Raw genomic sequence first — 18,398 nt, 5'->3', positions numbered from 1 at the left:
TCATTTCTTCCGGTATGGGTACAACAGTCCCCGAGCTTGCCGGAGCAGTCCCCGAGTTTACCGGTGCAGTCCCCGGGTTTCCTTCATCAATATCCATGGGTACTACATGCGATTCCGGTACAAAAATTGATTCCGATTCTGGGCTTGGTTTGATCGAAGGTGCTCTTAAGTGAGCTAGAGCTATTCCGGGAGGAATTTCTTGCCTGGATGAGCCCAGCTTGGACAAAGCATCCGCGGCTTCATTTTCCGCGCGCGGCACATGGTGAAACTCGCACCCTTCAAAGAATCCGGCAATCTTTTGCACGTGAAACCGGTACGAGGCCATGTTGGCATCTTTTGCGTCCCAATCCCCGGAACACTGCTGTACCACGAGATCTGAATCTCCATAGCAAATGATCCGGTGTGCACCGATTTCTTTTGCGACTTTAAGCCCATGGATCAAAGCTTCATATTCAGCAACATTATTCGATGCCCTGAAATGTACTTGCAAAACATACCGGAGGTGATCTACTTTTGGTGAGGTGAGTACCACACCAGCACCTAGACCCTCTTTGAGCTTGGATCCATCAAAGTGCATTTTCCAGTATTCTATCCTTTGATCTGGCGGTTTGTATTGCATCTCCGCCCAATCAACAAGGAAGTCGGCCAAAGCTTGTGACTTGATGGCATCCCTTCTTTCGTATGCCGGCACGTATGGTGATATCTGGATTGCCCACTTTGCAATCCTTCCGCTAGCATCCTTGTTGCACATGATATCGGAAATTGGTGCTTCACTCACCACTTTCATAGGATGTTCCTCAAAGTAGTGCTTGAGTTTTGTGGCGGCCATGTACACGCCATAGGTCATCTTTTGGAAATGAGGGTAGTTTTGTTTTGAGAGGGAGAGCACCTCGCTCAGGTAGTATACCGGCCTCTGGACGGTTTTTCCTTCCTCTTCTCTTTCAACCACAACCACTACACTCACAACCCGGTTTGTTGCTGCTATGTATAACAGCATAGGCTCTCTCTCTAGAGGTGAAGCCAGTATAGGTGCTGTGGCGAGCATTGTTTTTAGCTCCTTAAATGCTGCGTCTGCCTGAGGGGTCCAGATGAACGTGTCAGATTTTTTCATCAGAGCATAGAGTGGTAGAGCTTTTTCTCCCAACCTGCTTACAAACCGGCTTAGCGATGCCAAGCTTCCGGTAAACTTTTGCACATCTTTTAACTCTCGAGGGACAGTCATTCTTTCTATTGCCCGGATTTTTACCGGATTGACTTCTATGCCCCGGCTTGATACCAGGAAACCGAGCAGCTTGCCGGCAGGGACACCGAAGGTGCATTTTGCCGGATTGAGTTTCATCCGGAACCGTCTTAGGTTATCGAATGTTTGCCGGATGTCATCGATTAAGGTGTTCTTTACCTTAGTTTTTATCACAATGTCGTCTACATAGACTTGCGCATTTTTTCCAATTTGATCAAACAAGCATTTTTGCATACAGCGCTGGTACGTTGCACCAGCGTTGCGCAAACCAAAAGGCATAGTGACATAGCAATAAGCCCCGGGCGGGGTAATGAACGCAGTTTTTATTTGATCTTCCTTTTTCAAGGGAATTTGGTGGAAACCGGAATAGGCATCCAAGAAGGACAACAACTCACATCCAGCAGTTGAATCAATCACTTGATCGATCCGTGGTAAAGGAAAAGGGTCTCTTGGGCAAGCCTTGTTTAGGTTGGTGTAGTCGATGCACATGCACCACACCTTCGGAGCTTTTGCCTCCAGGTTCTCATCTTTTTTCTTTTCAACCATTACCGGATTGGCCAGCCACTCTGTGTGCGTGACCTCCACAATGAATCCGGCAACAAGTAGTTTGGTTACCTCTTCTCCTATGATCTTTCTTCTATCTTCAGCGAACCGGCGCAAGGGTTGTCGCACCGGCTTGGCATCTTTCCGGACATTCAATGAGTGCTCAGCCAGCTCCCTCGGAACACCTACCAAATCATCAGTTGACCAGGCAAAGATATTCCGATTCTCACGGAGGAAGCTGACGAGCGCGCTTTCCTATGCTTGATCAAGTCCGGCACCGATACGAACGGTGCGCTCTGGGTAAGCCGGATCCAGCACGATGTCCTTTGTTTCATTTGTTGGCTTGAATGCCGGTGAGCCCATGTTTTCACTCATTGCCGCTAAGCTCAATTGTGAGGACTGAGCCAGCGCAACAGCTGTTTGCATTCTTTTCTTTTCCTCCGCGATCACCAGCGACTCCGCTAGGTTTGATCCGGCAGACGCAGTTTCCAGTGAGACTTTATAGTTCCCCACCACAGTCAAGGGTCCACGAGGTGCCGGCATCTTCATCTTGAGGTAAGCCGTATGAGTGGTAGCCATGAAAGCTGCCAATGCTGGTCTTCCCAACAACGCATGGTAAGGACTGTCTAGATCCACCACCTCAAACTCAACATTTTCAACCCGGCAATTGTCACGTCCTCCAAATGCCACGTCCACCCGAACTTTTCCTATCGGGGCACAGGACAAGCCAGGAACGATCCCGTGGAACGTTGTGCGCGTTGGCTGAAGCATGTTTTCTGTTATGCCCAACGTACGCATGGTGTGCTTGTACATGATGTTTATGCTGCTGCCGTTGTCTATCAGCACCTTGCTGAACTTCACTCGAGTCTGTGGCCCTTTCATGATTGGGTCCACAACAAGAGCGTATCCACCCGGGTTCGGCATGATTTTAGGGTGATCCTTAAATGACCAGGTAATTTCCTGATTTGACCACAGCATGTACTTGGGGACTGCCGGCATCACGGCATTGACCTCCATGGAGCGGCGGTGTACACTTTGCCTGTCTGTTGGCTTAGTGACAAAGACAACACAGCACATATCCGGACCCTCGTAAACATTCCGGCCTAAAGGTGCCGGTGGAGGTGGTTGATCATCTTGCTCCACCCGGTTAACTTGCTGGTACTGCTGCCGGTTTGGCTGCACCGGTAAGGCGTTTGCCCCGGTAAGTGGCGGTGGTGGCGGTAGCTGTTGCTGCCGCGGCATGTCTTGTGGTGGCTGTGCATCTTTTACCGTTCCCTTTTGCATCAATTACTTGGTCCAGGTACAATCCTTCGTCAGGTGGTTTGACGGGTGTGCCGGATTCGGTGTGTGCCACTGGCATGGTTGGTCCATGGCAGCTTCCATGGTGTATTTTGCGGGTTCTTGCCAGTTTCTTTTCTGGACCCAGGGTTTCTTTTCCACCCACTGTTTCTTAGGACCTGCCCATGGCTGCGGTCCGGTTCTTTGCCTCGGCGCCGCTGGCCTCGTAGTTTTCTGCACAGCAGCAACTTGCTGTCGCGGACCGTACCTTCGATCCGGAAAATCTTCTCTTCTTTTTGTTATTCCGGTTATCCCGGTGTTGTTCGTGGCGCAGCTGTTCCGGCTCAGGTTGCATCACGGCTGCGTTGGGTCTCCCAACGCATAGCTATCTGCCACACGTATCATCTCTGCCAACGTTGTCGGCATGTTCCGCTGCAGCTTTTGCCACAACGGTGAACCTCTTCTGCACCCACTGCTAAACCAAGCAATGGCCTGTGCTTCGATTACCCCTTCACAGGAGTTCCTCGTAGTGTTCCACCGGGCCAGATAATCCCGGTCTGTTTCGTTCGGGTGCTGTACGCACAGAGCGAGTTGCTGCGGCCTGTTTGGCCTTTGATAGGTGCTGCTGAAATTGCTCACAAAAGCCTCCTCAAAATCCAGCCAGCCATTTATGCTTCCTGCCGGCAAGTTGTTTAGCCAGATTCTTGCCGGTCCAACCAAAAATGATGGTATGATCCTCACGGCCCAACGCCGATTTCCTCCTCCTGCTACGGTTCCTCCACCGCCTGCGATATATACTGCGGTCACGTAATCCGCGAGCCAGTCTTCCAGCTTCGTGGTGCCATCGTATGTTTTTGTGTCACGGGGCAACATAAAGTTGCGAACTGGTGGTTTTTCTTTCATGATCCTTGGGCCAAAGCACTTTGGGCCTGGAGGACCTTCCTCCTCGATCATTTCTGACAAATACACTCTATCCAGATGGTGCCTCGCATCCCGTTCCGGTAAGTATCTTTCTCCCAGGCGTTCCCCCAATGGGTTCCGGTATGCTGCCGGTCTCGCAGAATCAGCTTCATCGTAACATTCCGGTACCGCGGCCCTTGCCTGCCGGTACCTTGGGGGATCTATTTCCTCTTCATCGTACGCTGCCCTTGCAGCTCGATAATTTTGCCCGGTCTCATATCTGCCGGCACGATTGTTTCCGGCATAGCCTCCTCTGGCGTAGCCTCGTTCTGCCCCTTGGCTTTTTCTACCGGCATCATGTTGCCCGGCTTGTTGCTTTCCGGCAAGAACCGGATCATACACAGTCATCTGCTGTGCGTTCATCTCTTTTTCTCTTCTTCTATCCGGATGGGGAGATGATGCCTGCCCATGGGACTTGCTTCCGGCATTCTTTGTTGAACGCGCGGACTTTGAGGCCGTGGCCTTGTTCAGCTTAGCCAGCTGCTCAGCATTTTGCTGCTCAATAGTTTCCAGCAGCTCTCTAACACGCTCTTGCTGTTTTGCCAAAGCATCTTCGGAAAGCGACTCGCATAGCTCTACCGCAGCTTTAGCAGCTTTTATAGTTTTATCCGGGCTGCTATACTTAGGCTTTTCCATGATGCTAACAGATGCAGAGGTACTTTTGCCGGCATGAATCTCCTTGCGCAAATCCTGATCTAGGTTGCGAGCTTTTAGCCGGTTTTCCGGCATCCTAGCAGCATGCGCGCTAACGGAAGCAAAGCCATGGGCAGCGTTGTACTCACGTAGGGTAAGGTTCAGCTCGCGCTGTGCCCGGATGATGTCCTTGCCGCTTTCGAGCACCTTTTGGCGCTGCGCCTCCAGCTCCGCCTGAGCCGCTGCCGGATTGACGTTCTGCGCGATGGGGGTGGCGAGGACGTTCATCGCCGCTTGAAGCGATGTTTCCGGTGGCGCGGATGACGCTCCCGCTGCGCCTGCATCGCGCTCCAGCGGCGGCTTGGCCGCACGGGTCGAAACCGCGCGACCAGCACATTCACCCACAGCTTCTTTTCCTGCACCAACCACACCGGTCATCATTACCTCGACGCTGCCGGCAGCGTGGCCAGCACAGAGCCATCTTGGCGGGTCCGGTGCCACCAGCACCGGCGAGAGGCGCTGGCGCACAGGGACGGTGCCGAGGTAGACGCGGTGGCTACCAAACTCGATGACGCGGCCGTTCTTGGGGAAGATGCCGCCGTTGGCGAAGCAGCCCACATTGTCGTTGATGAAATCCATGGCGTAGATGTGCTGCACAAGCGCGGACACCGTACGCTCGCCGGAGATCTCGAGGACGCCCGCCCGAATGTGAACTCCATCAAGCGCCACTTCATGCCCCACGGTGGGCACCAACTGTCGTCGTGGTGAACGAGCAGATGCCATAGGATGGCTTAGATTGGGGCCGAATGGACGCTAGAGGATTCGGGGGAGGGTTTGTGATCAGGTGGGATGAACTTCCGGATGGTTTCCTCAAGAACTTGGCCAAGGCCAGAGGTTGAAGAAGAAAGACACAAGGAAGAACTCGCTCTAGATCACCATGTTCATTGATTCCCACAAGTTACAGGTTTGTCATTCTCTCTGTGTTCCGCGCCCGTAAGGAGGGCTGCCCCCTCTCCTTATATAGGGGAGAGGGTGGCTTACAGTGCAAGAAACCCTAATGGCATCTTTGACTAGACAAACTACTTTACAAAGTTACTTTAACCATAGATGACGCCGGAGTCCTCTTTAATCAGGGCTGCTGATGTCCTCCGGCTTCTTTTAGCGTCATCCCTCTCTTTGGCGCCAGGGCTCTGATTAAAGCCACTTTGCTTAGCTCATCCTTGTCTTCTTGCTCTGAAGAGAATCTTTGACCAGTCCTGCCGACAAGCCCTTCAGTCCGGTATCTTCTTTACCGGGTTCCGGCATACCCCCTTGGGGATGCCGGCTTGGCTTCACTTGGCCCAAACTCTTACCTTACCTTCCGGTAAGAATACTAAACCGGTATCTCGATGGCTCAAACCATCCGGTTTGGCATGCCTTTGGCATAACGGGGGTTATCCCCACAACACCATCCTACTAGCATATCTCATAAAAGAAATATGTAGTGATTACTAGAATAATCCACATAGACTATAAGCATTGCTACGGAAGATCTAATCTTATCGTAGTCAACTCTTTGAACTTTGTCGTAAACAACTTTTCGACAATTTGAGCTTCTTCAAGGATATTTCATCCAAGTCCATCAATTTCATAGATTCATTTACTTTCAAAAAAGTATTCGTCTATCTTGGATTTCATGGCGTATAGCCATTTTAACGGAGTCAGGGCCCATCATAACTTCTTTGTTTGTAGTTGGTTTATCATTGTTCAAAATCAATCCTTTGTCCACAAATCATTTATTTGATCACAAAGTAAACCATACCTACAAGGTTCAATATGTACTTCGATCTCCATGGCTAAAACACTTTGTAGTCATGGGAGCCATGATTGTCGTGGCCGCTTCCGAAACCAATTCCGATGCTGCGCTACTCGGATCATTATGCTCAGGTTCATAAACCTTATCAAATTATATTGTCCTCCCACTCAAATACTTCACTAGAAACAATTTCTCGGAAATAAGAAACATTGACAAACACTTTTGTCTTTGTCTCGTGGGAAGAATTTCCAATTAAATCTCTGGGATAACCAACAAAGACATTCATCCGATTTTGGTTGTAAACTCTTAGACCAAAATTTAAAGAAAAGACTATTAGGGTTTATACCCATACCATAACTTGTATGGTGTCATTTCAACGGATCATGATGATGCTCTATTCAGTGTAAAAGCGGTAGTCACTAAAGCATAATCCACAAAAATATAATGGCGTCATAATATTTTATCTCATCATTAATCCAACAAGGTTTGGATACATCTTTCGGATACTATATCATCATTATGATACTCCAAGAAATGTGAGTTGTAGAACAATTTCATGACTCTTTTAGATGTTCGCTAAAACTCGTAATTCAAATATTTTTTTACCATGATCGAATCATAGATATTTGACTTTTCTATTACGATGATTTCCACTTCATGCTGAAATTTATTTGAATCCATTCAAATGTTTCAAACTTTTTCCTTATTGAATATATCCACATATATACTCAATTCATTGTTGAAAGTTTTCATGAAGTAGAAGAATCTCCCGCACACAACTATGCCCAGTGAACCACATATATCATTATGTATGTTTTCACTAAGTTAGTTGCCCGTTCAACTCTCCGCCTATGAATGGTATTTCAGTCATTACTTTTTAGAAAAGATTTTGCAAGCGCCAAACTATTCATCAAATCAAATGACTCCAAAAATCCATTTGCATGGAGTTCCTTCATGCGTTCCTTTCTAACATGACCTAAATGGCGGTTCCACAAATACGTGGAATTCAAATCATTTGCCTTATGGCATTTTAGCGTCAGTGTTATGTATGTGTGTTTCACCATTAAGATTTATAATAACTTATCCATCGTACATGGAGTAATGTCATAATTTGAACAACTCATTGTTTTCATTTGACCAGAGCAAAATAACAATTATTAAGTTCTTTATTATAAATTCTAAGGGCTAGATAGAATGCTAATGACGAACATAATAACACTTTATTTTGTTCTAGACGTGCATTCCTATCATATTCCTTGTCAGTCACTTAGGCCATTGTATTCTTGTATTGCGTTGTTTTGTATGACACTTCATACCAACCAATATAGTACTAATACCCAAGAATGTCATATGTGACTTAACTAGGAATACAACCATAACATGTATATCATTTATATACACCTGACCTAGACTTTCTAGTCTTTTCTTTTCTTTTTGCCAAAATATCTTTTGCAGTTTTTCTTTTAGCTTTCCTCATTATTCAGAAAAACACTTTAACATTATTAACTTCTAGGTTTGTTGGTCAAATACCAATAACCTTGAGGTTCTTACTTTAAGTTGATCATCATATGACAAGTGTTTCAAATTTCACTATTAGTAACTTTGTAATATGATGAACAATTTCACTCATAATTTTATCCATCATATCATGACGACTTTCCGAGACCATGTCTGTACATGCTAGGCTCGTAAAGTTTTAACCTTAGTATTCGCATGTGCAAATCTGGCTTGCACCCGTTGTATGCACACGTAGAATCTATAACACCCGATCATCACGTGATGCTTCGAAACGACGAGTCTTAGCAACGGTGCATACTAAGGACGATCACTTCATGGATATGCGAATATCGTTAGTGCCCCAATAGTTGGAGGATTGGGACGCCTTGCGTCTTCAACCTTCGTACATTCCCATAAAACTTATGAGTTTATGTAGTCTCACCAAATTATATTCTATCATCTTGCAATAAGGTCTTAGATATCACATATATCTCATACCTTGATTATTTCTGAAAACTAAATTTTCAGCTCCTTACTTTTCAAACAGATTTGAACTTCAAGTTTCACGGAGACAAGATAACTTTAGGTACTAATTGAAACCATAGCTCTTTGAATCAACAATGTGAGGTTTACTAAAAGTTTGCAATAGGACTTAATCAATTCTTGATTCTTTAACAATACGGTACCAATCCGTAAAGTTTCTTGTCAGATTTTAACAGTATTTCTATCTCAATAACAAGACTAGCGTATGGTAGAAAACGGATGCCAAAACTACAAAATTAATTCAAAATACTACTCAGACTATGTTTATGATAATTAGTTCATGTTTTAATCTAATTACTAATGAACTCCCACTTAATACAACATCCCTCATAGTTGTTAAGTGGTACACGATCCAAATCCACTACACCAAAACCGATCATCACGTGAGATGATGTAGCTTCAATGGTGAACATCAACATGTTGATCATATCATCCATATGACTCGTGTTCAACCTTTCGGTTTCCGTTGTCCCGAGGCCATGTCTGTACATGCTAGGCTCGTCAAGCAAACCCAAGTATTCCGCGTGTGCAACATGGCTTACACCCGTTGTATGTGACCGTTGAGTCTATCACGTCCGATCATCACGAGATGCTTCGAAACGATGAACTGTACAACGGTGCATACGAGGGGAGAACACTTTATTATCTTGATATTAATGTGAGGGATCATCTTATAATGCTACCGTCGCGTTCTAAGCAAAATAAGATGCATAAAGGATTAACATCACGTGCAATTCATATGTGATATGATATGGCCCTTTTGTCTTTGCGCCTTTGATCTTCATCTCCAAAGCACGGACATAATCTCCATCATCAACGGGCATGATCTCCATCATCGTCGGCGTAGCGTCAAGGTCCATGGCGCCGTCTTCATGGTTGTTCACCTCATGTAGCAACTATTACAACTACTTTGAAATACTACTCAACATGAAAATTAAAGACAACCATAAGGTTCCTGCCGGTTGCCACAATACAATAATGATCATCTCATACATATTCATCATCACATTATGGCCATATCACATCACCAAACCCTGCAAAAACAAGTTAGACGTCTCTAATTTGGTTTGCATATTTTACGTGGTTTAGGGTTTTCGAGAGAGATCTAATCTACCTACGAACATGAACCACAACGGTGATACTAATGTTGTCAATAGAAGAGTAAATTGAATCTTCACTATAGTAGGTGAGACAGACACCCGCAAAGCCTCTTATGCAATACAAGTTGCATGTCGAACGAGGAACAAGTCTCATGAACGCGGTCATGTAAAGTTAGTCCGGGCCGCTTCATCCCACTATGCCACAAAGATGCAAAGTACTCAAACTAAAGACAACAAGAGCATCAACGCCCACAAAACAATTGTGTTCTACTCGTGCAACCATCTATGCATAGACACGGCTCTGATACCACTGTAGGGATTCGTTGCATAGAAAACAAAAAATTTCCTACCGCGAGAACGCAATCCAAGCCAAGATGCAATCTAGAAGACGGGAGCAACGAGGGGATGATCAAGACTAACCCTTGAAGATTTCCAAAGCCTATAAGAGTAGGCTCTTATTGCTGCGGTAGACGATCACTTGCCGCTTGCAAAAGCGCGTAGAAGATCTTGATCACGGTGCCACGATCGGGCAGCACCTCCGTACTCGGTCACACGTTCGGTGTTGATGAAGACGACGTCCTTCTCCCCGTTCCAGCGGGCAGCGGAATTAGTAGCTCCTCCTTGAATCCGGCAGCACGACGGCGTGGTGGCGGTGGCGGTGGAGATCTCCGGCGGAGCTTCACTAAGCGTGCGGGAGAAGAGGAGGAGAGAGGGGGCGGCTAGGGTTTGGGAGAGGGGGTGGCCGGCCACCTAGGGGTGCGGCCAAGCTATGGGCTTTTAGTGGTCAGCCCCCTCTCCTATGCCCCTCATTATATAGGTGGAAGCCCCAAGAGTTGTAGTCCAAGTCTTCGAATAAGACCCCAACACCAAAACTTCCCAAAGGTGGGAAACCTACTCAAGGAGGGACTCCTACCCAAGGTGGGACTCCCACCTTTTCCTTAGGTGGGGTGGCCGGCCACCTCAGGTGGAATCCACCTGGGATTCCTTCCCCTTAGGGTTGGCCGGCCATGCTAGTGGAGTTCCTCCGGGACTCCACCTTCCATAGTGCTATTCTTCCGGACTTTTCTAGAACCTTCTAGAACCTGCCATAAATGCACCGGATCATTTCCAAACTTGGAATATGACTTCCTATATATGAATCTTATTCTTCGGACCATTCCGGAACTCCTCGTGATGTCCGGGATCTCATCCGGGACTTCGAACAAAACTTCGAACTCCATTCCATATTCAAGTTCTACCATTTCAACATCAAACCTTAAGTGTGTCACCCTACGGTTCGTGAACTATGTAGACATGGTTGAGACTTCTCTTTGACCAATAACCAATAGCGGGATCTGGAGATCCATAATGGCTCCCACATATTCAACGATGACTTAGTGATCGAATGAACCGTTCACATACGATACCAATTCCCTTTGTCACGCGATATTTTACTTGTCCGAGGTTTGATCATCGGTATCACTCTGTACCTTGTTCAACCTCGTCTCCTGACAAGTACTCTTTACTCGTACCGTGGTATGTGGTCTCTTATGAACTTATTCATATGCTTGCAAGACATTAGACGACATTCCACCGAGAGGGCCCAGAGTATATCTATCCGTCATCGGGATGGACAAATCCCACTGTTGATCCATATGCCTCAACTCATACTTTCCAGATACTTAATCCCACCTTTATAACTACCCATTTACACAGTAGCGTTTGATGTAATCAAAGTACCTTTCCGGTATAAGTGATTTATATGATCTCATGGTCATAAGGACTAGGTAACTATGTATCGAAAGCTTATAGCAAATAACTTAATGACGTGATCTTATGCTACGCTTAATTGGGTGTGTCCATTATATCATTCACATAATGACATAACCTTGTTATTAATAACATCCAATGTTCATGATCATGAAACAATGATCATCTATTAATCAACAAGCTAGTTATACAAGAGGCTTACTAGGGACTCCTTGTTGTTCACATAACACACATGTATCAATGTTTCGGTTAATACAATTATAGCATGGTATGTAAACATTATCATAAACTCAAAAAGATATTATAATAACCATTTTATTATTGCCTCTTGGGCATATCTCCAACAAAAAATTGGTCAAGTCTTGAGGACAAGGTGTTGATAGAATCATGGGCAAACACAAGTTTGGATGGGGTAGTCGGAGCCGATCAACATTCAGATTCTTATTGGGCTAGGATTACGGAGTACTACAACCAACACAAGAATCCAGCATGGCAGCTTCGTAATGTTGCATCGGTCAATGGTCGCTACACCACTATTTCATCCGCTACGAGCAAGTTTTGTGGATGCCTTCAGCAGGTTTTAAATAGAACCAAAGCGGAAGAACTTTAGACGAGAAGGCATGCATGTTTTGAACATTTGTTAACTATCTTCCAATTCCTTTGTAATATTCTATATGTGTTTTTCTACATATTTTAACTACACATTTCTTGCTGCTGCAGAAAGAGGAGGCACACCTTATGTTTATTCAGAACGATAAAAAAAAGCCTTTTACATTCATGCACTGTTATTTAGAGTTTGTGAAGTATCCAAAGTGGGAGTTAAGAGAACTTGAAGTTTCTCACAAAAAACAAAAGAAGAAGTCTGATGCTAGTCCAGGTGTCTCTGCTGCTGCTATTATTGATGATGACTTAAGTGTATCTTCCAAAATGCTTTAACGAGAGGAGGCACCTTCCGGTTCCAAGCACGAGAATGAAGCTCGAAAAGGTAAAAATCCCATGTCCGATGGTAGTTCTTGCAAGTTATCGTTACAATCTGTGTGGGCACAAAAGCAAGAGAAGGATGAGATGAAAGAGGCTTCCAAATCTGCTCGCTACGCACAAGTAATTGAATTGCAAAAGGAGAAGATTGCATTGAAAAAGATAGATGTTGAACTTAAGCAATTTGAAATTGACGAGAGGGTTATGCTGGTGGACACTAGTGGTATGAATACTTTACAAAAGCAATTCTACGAAGGGAAGCAGAAAGAGATCATTGCTCACCGCCAAGGAATGTGATTTGTTGGCTGCTTGATGTATGAACTATGTTGTTTGTTGGCTTCTTGATGTATGAACTATGTAGTTTGTTGGCTGCTTCATGTATGAACTATGTTGTTTGTTGGCTGCTTCATGTATGAACTATGTTGTTTGTTGGTTGCTTGATGGATTACATCACTCATTGCATTTTAGAAATGAAATGTTTTATTGATAACACTGTATTACATCACTCGTTGCATGAAAGGTAAAACTAGATGAAAATAAATGGATTACATCACTCATTGCATGAAAGGTAGAACTAGATGAAAATAAATAGATTACATCACTGGTTTCCAAACTTTTGCCAAATGTTCTCAACTAGATCACGTTGAAGCTGAGAATGATCAGCTTTATTTTTAATCCGGTGATGCATGTGAAGAAAATCACTTAGCTCTTCTGCATAAGTACGAGACACTGTGACCCTTTCTCCCATTCCATCATAAGTGTAGCTTTGACGACCATTGTCTCACTCCTCTTCAACGATCATATTGTGCATTATGACACAAGCTGTCATGACATCACCAATTTCTTTACGCTTCCAACCTTTAGCAGGTCCTTGAACAATGGCAAAACGAGCTTGCAGAACTCCAAAGGTTCGTTCCACATCTTTTCTAGCTGCCTCTTGCATTTGGGCAAATTTCTTCTTCTTTTGGGTGTCTGGAGCTGGTCTGGTTTTCACAAATGTTGCCCACTATGGATATATACCATCTGCAAGGTAATACCCCATTGTGTACTGATGACCATTGATACTATAATTCACTTCTGGAGCTTCGCCTCCCGCTAGCTTTGCAAACACGGGAGAACGTTGAAGAACATTCAAATCATTGTTAGACCCTGGTAAACCAAAGAAAGAATGCCAAATCCAAAGATCGTGTGAAACAACTGCTTCCAAAATCATTGTGGGCTCTTTGACATGGCCTTTAAACATGCCATGCCATTTCTTTGGGCAATTTTTCCAAGCCCAATGCATGCAATCTATACTCCCTAACATACCAGGGAATCCTCTTTCCTCCCCTATTGCAAGCAATCTTGCAGTATCTTCTGCGTTTGGAGATCTTAGGTACTTGTCCCCAAATACTTCGCAAACTTTGATCACAAATTTCTTGCAAGACTCTAAATTTGTGGATTCTGCTGAGCGGATGTACTCATCCGCTAAATCAGCAGCTATTCCATAAGATAACATCCGCATTGCCGCGGTCATCTTTTGCAGAGGATGCAACCCTTGAGCTCCATCAGAATTTCTTGTTTGCGTAAAATAACCCTCATAGTCATGCTCAAGTATACCATTAACTATGCGGTTAAATAAATTACGGGAAATCCTAAACCTGTGCATAAAAAAGGTAAATGAGACACGGTACTGAAAATATACAAACACGGAGTAGTGTTCTAATGACAAACCTTCGCCGAAATAAGTGCTCGGGGTAGCGAGGATTTGTTTTGAAGTAATCATCCCAGAGAAGAACAAATCCGGCATCTCTTCCTCTGTCGATTATCTGACGTCCAATCTTGGAACCGCCATGGCGTCGGGCATTTCCCTACTCTTCCTCCTCGGCGATTGCTGCCATAATAAGTTCATCGTCGCCTGATGAAGACGACGATGAATTCATCATCATATCCCAAGAGGTGCTCATCGTATCGTGAGAGAGTGGATAGAGAGCAAAGAACCTACAACCAGAAATGTAGTGAGAGAGCTGGGAGATGGTGGTATATATAGATACAAAAATATAGCTGTTGGGTATATAGCCGTTGAAAATATAGCCGTTGGAAATATAGCCGTTGGGAATCTAACTGTTCAAAAAATAGAGCCGTTGGAAAAAAAATCTGTTAAAAAATAGTTATAGGATATATTAAAATATATGAGAGAGAATATAGATGTACCGGTTATAGATGATCTGCTGGAAAACTGGGGACATCTAAAAAGAAATCTTTATAGATGATCCTCTATATGGAGATATAGAGGACCAAATTTGGATGAGCTCCTGCAGATGCTCTAACCATTTAATCACGCGTTGGTTCTATTATGACCGTTAAATATGAAACATAGTGATAGATGACTGCCATGCTACGAGATAGGGTGTACGTGCGGCACCCGCCACATCAAGCCCATGAGCAGTAAGGGCATCTCCAATGGGGCGACCCAAACCGTGCCCGCGCGTCCGGATGGGTCGAACCGGACAAAAACGTGGCCCAGCGCGCGGACCCATCCCTAAAACGGATGGCCGCGGCGTCCGGGACGACCCAAACCCGGCCCAAATCTGGGACGAGTTTGTGTGGCCGCGGACGCCGGATGCTGGTCGCTCGCGTCCTCCCCTTGTCCGCCCCTGGCCCGCCTGTCTGTCTCCCAAAACACAAACCCCTCGCACACATCTCCTGCCGCTCCGCCGCCAGCCAAGGACCAGCGATTTGGGAGAGGCGTCGACGCCGGCCACCGTCGTCGACACGCTGGCAAGCGGGGCGGAAGCATAGGTCGTGGCCCCGCGCTGCTTTCGCCGCGTCGTAGCAGAGTCGGAGGACGCGTCGCCGTCACCGCTGTCCTCCCACCGTCGTGAGACCTCCCGCCGTTCGCAGCTGCGCCGTTGCCGCCGGAGGTGAGCTCTCGTGCACCGTGTTTGCAGACCGCAAGTCGGCCGAGACGGCCATGGCCTGCAGGTCCCTACGGACGCACAGGATGGCCTCCACGTGCGACGTGTTCGATGAAATGGGCATACTAAAATTTGTCCCTTTTCATCTGTAGATCATGGTGGACAGCGACGACGACTACTTCTTCAAGAACTTCATCGACACGTCGTCCGACGAGGACTCGGACGACGATTTTTTCATGGATGTTGCGCTGATCATCCACAATCACATTGTCTCGCAGATCCCCATGCACCGGGGGTCCTTGCCGGGGCGCGCTGCCGCCTTGGACCGCAAAAGAGAACGCGGCCAGGACCATCTCTTCACCGATTACTTCCAACCCAAGGCATTGTACACGCCGGCCATGTTTCGCCGTCGTTTTCGGATGTCCAGACCGTTGTTCGCCGGATAATGGATGGCGTCAAGCTCTACGAATACTACTTCCACGCGAAAGTGGATGCAATTGGCAAGGTATGCCTCTCTTCGTACCAGAAATGCACGACAGCGATTAGGATGCTTGCATATGGCGTTGCAGGTGATTTCGTAGATGAGTACACACGCATGAGTGAGTCTACCGGCTTGGAAGCGATGTACAGGTTTTGCAGAGCTGTGATCGGTTCGTTCGGAGAATAGTACCTCCGACAACCTAATGCAGAGGACACAGCTCGTCTGTTGTCAATCAACGCTTCCAGGGGTTTCCTGGGATGCTTGGCAGCATAGACTGCGTGCACTGGGAGTGGAAGAACTGCCCCTTTGGTTGGCAGGGGCATACAGTGGCCATTCTGAGGAGTGCACAGTCATTCTTGAAGCTGTTGCTTCACAGGATACATGGATTTGGCACTCATTCTTCGGAATGGCTGGCTCGCACAATGACATCAATGTGCTGCAGCGCTCTCCAGTGTTTGATAGGCTAGCGTACGGTCAGTCCCCTGATGTGGATTTTGAGATCAATGGCCACCACTACACCAAGGGGTACTACCTTGCTGATGGTATCTATCCACCTTGGGCTACACTCGTGAAGACAATCCAAAAACCCAACTCAGTGCAGGAGGCAAGGTTTGCCAAAGAGCAGGAGGCAGCCCGGAAAGATGTCGAGCGGGCGTTTGGCATCCTCCAAGCTCGTTGGGCTATCGTCAGACACCCTGCCAGAGCCTGGGATGTGCAAAATCTGTGGGAGGTGATGACCGCATGTGTAATCATGCATAACATGATTGTTGAGGTAGAGCGGGATGATTCACTCTATGATAATGACTGGGAGGGCCAGGAAGAGTTGGTTACTCCTCAAGGTGGCCCGGCATCATTCCAGGAAATTCTTCATGCACACCATGAAATTCGAGATCTAGCTGTACACAACCAGCTGCAGGCAGATTTGATCGAGCACGTCTGGCAGCATGTAGGCAACAATGCTGCAAACAACAATGATGAAGGAAATCCGGAAGCCTAGATCATTTGTATCATTTTTTCATATTTTTTTTTGAATAATACTTTATCCTTCATTACGTGGACAATGTAATGTGTAATAAATTTTGAGCATTTGAACTATTTTATATATTTTCTACAATTTATTTTGTGTTTTTATAATGGATTTACAAGAAAAAGTACTGTACGGGGCCGCGACCCAAACCTGCCGCGTTGGGCGCAGGGCGCGACCCAAACGGACGCGCGGACACGGAGCTCCGTCCGCGCGTCCGCTCGGCCACCCAAACGGCCCAAAACGGACGGGCCAGCGCGTCCGTTTGGGTCAGCCGGTTGGAGATGCCCTTACGAACGGGAGAGCATAGTATGGTGGCTTGCCGTTCTTCCTCTCCGGCTAGACAAACTGACCACCTGCTCGTGCTGGTATTCTTAGGGCATCTCCAGCGGGCGCGACGCATTTTAATGTCCGCGCGCGTCCGTTTGCGTCGCGCTGCGGACGCAAAAATGATCGTTTTTGTCCGCGTGTTTGTTTGCGTCTGAGGTCAGCTCCAGCGGTGCGACGCATTTAATTTTTTTTTCCTTTCTTCCCTCTTCTCCATTTAAACATAGTTTCAAATATAATATTTTAAAACATGATTTTACACAAATTAACACATAGTTAGGTACATGGTTTACACAAACTAACACATAGTTTGAACCATGGTTGACACAAATATAAAATTTTAAAAAATAGAAGCCAGTTGTGTTGATTTCCGTATGTTCGCTGCCAAGGAAGAACATTCGAGGGCACACCCAATCACCCAAACTGGAAAATCCAGCGGGAGGAGATGGTGCCCTTGTTGGTTCTACCGAGAAAGAACAGACAGAGACCTTCACTACTGGCTTCGTCTGGCCTATAGCCAGATTCACTGCAAAGAAAGAACACTCGACGTTCTAACTATCGGTGTCGGAGCCGGAGTCGTCGGTGTGGTAGTGCCTGCGGCAGGCTGTGTCATCGAACACCTTGATGATCATCCCGCCGTCCCCCTCGTAGAGGAAGGTGAGCTAGCATCCGGGCTCAAGGTCGAGGTCACGGGCGAACTTGTCCCACCCCGTGTGCAGGTACATCTTGCCCTGCCCGTCGAACAGGACCTCCACGGTCCAGCGGCAGAAGTTGCAGCTGGCCTCCCGTAGCTGCAAGTGCGCCGGTTCGACGCCGTCGACGAACTCGGCGAACTTGTCCGGTAGCCGCTTGATGGCGAGTGGGTCGTCGTCGATGCGGAGGAGGAACTCGAAGCAGCGCTCCTCCTGCGAGAACGAGGAGGGCGCAGGCGACGGCGAGCGTGGGGCCGTAGCTGCTCCACCACGGCGACCCCTGCCCCGGCCACAGGGGCACCCAGGGCCGCGGCCTCGACCGCCTCGCCGGCCACCAGGACCGGCCATGGACTTCCTCGTGGGCTTGGCTGCATCGCAGGAACACCTAGGCGGCGCTACGGTCGAGCTTTGTGGCGTCTAGCTAGGGTTTCTTTGGAGGAGTGGATGACAAGGTATCAACTTGTCAATGCCTATGGATTGTAGGCTAGGGTTTAGTTGGAAGTAGAGGGCAAGTAGATCTCGAAGGTTTCAGCCGAAAAGTACTCGACGATTATGAAAATTAGGGTTTGTAAACAATGATTCGATGATCTCTTCGTCTCTCGACTCCCCCTTTATATAGGAGGCGGAGCCGAGGGTTTCGTTTTGTACAAGTTACAGAGTC

At 46.8% G+C, this 18,398-nt stretch overlaps 2 pseudogenes; one reads left to right on the top strand and one right to left on the bottom strand.

The window, feature by feature from the left end:
- Positions 1-11,690: 11,690 nt before the first annotated feature.
- LOC127312986 (uncharacterized) lies at positions 11,691-12,727 on the top strand (annotated as a pseudogene).
- Positions 12,728-12,825: 98 nt separating this feature from the next.
- Positions 12,826-15,337, bottom strand: LOC127315913 (uncharacterized; annotated as a pseudogene).
- Between the last annotated feature and the right edge of the window lie 3,061 nt (positions 15,338-18,398).

Source organism: Lolium perenne, chromosome 7, assembly GCF_019359855.2.
Source record: "Lolium perenne isolate Kyuss_39 chromosome 7, Kyuss_2.0, whole genome shotgun sequence".
Lineage (NCBI taxonomy): Eukaryota > Viridiplantae > Streptophyta > Magnoliopsida > Poales > Poaceae > Lolium > Lolium perenne.
Note: the sequence above shows the minus strand (reverse complement) of the source record. Positions and strands in the feature narration are given on the sequence as shown.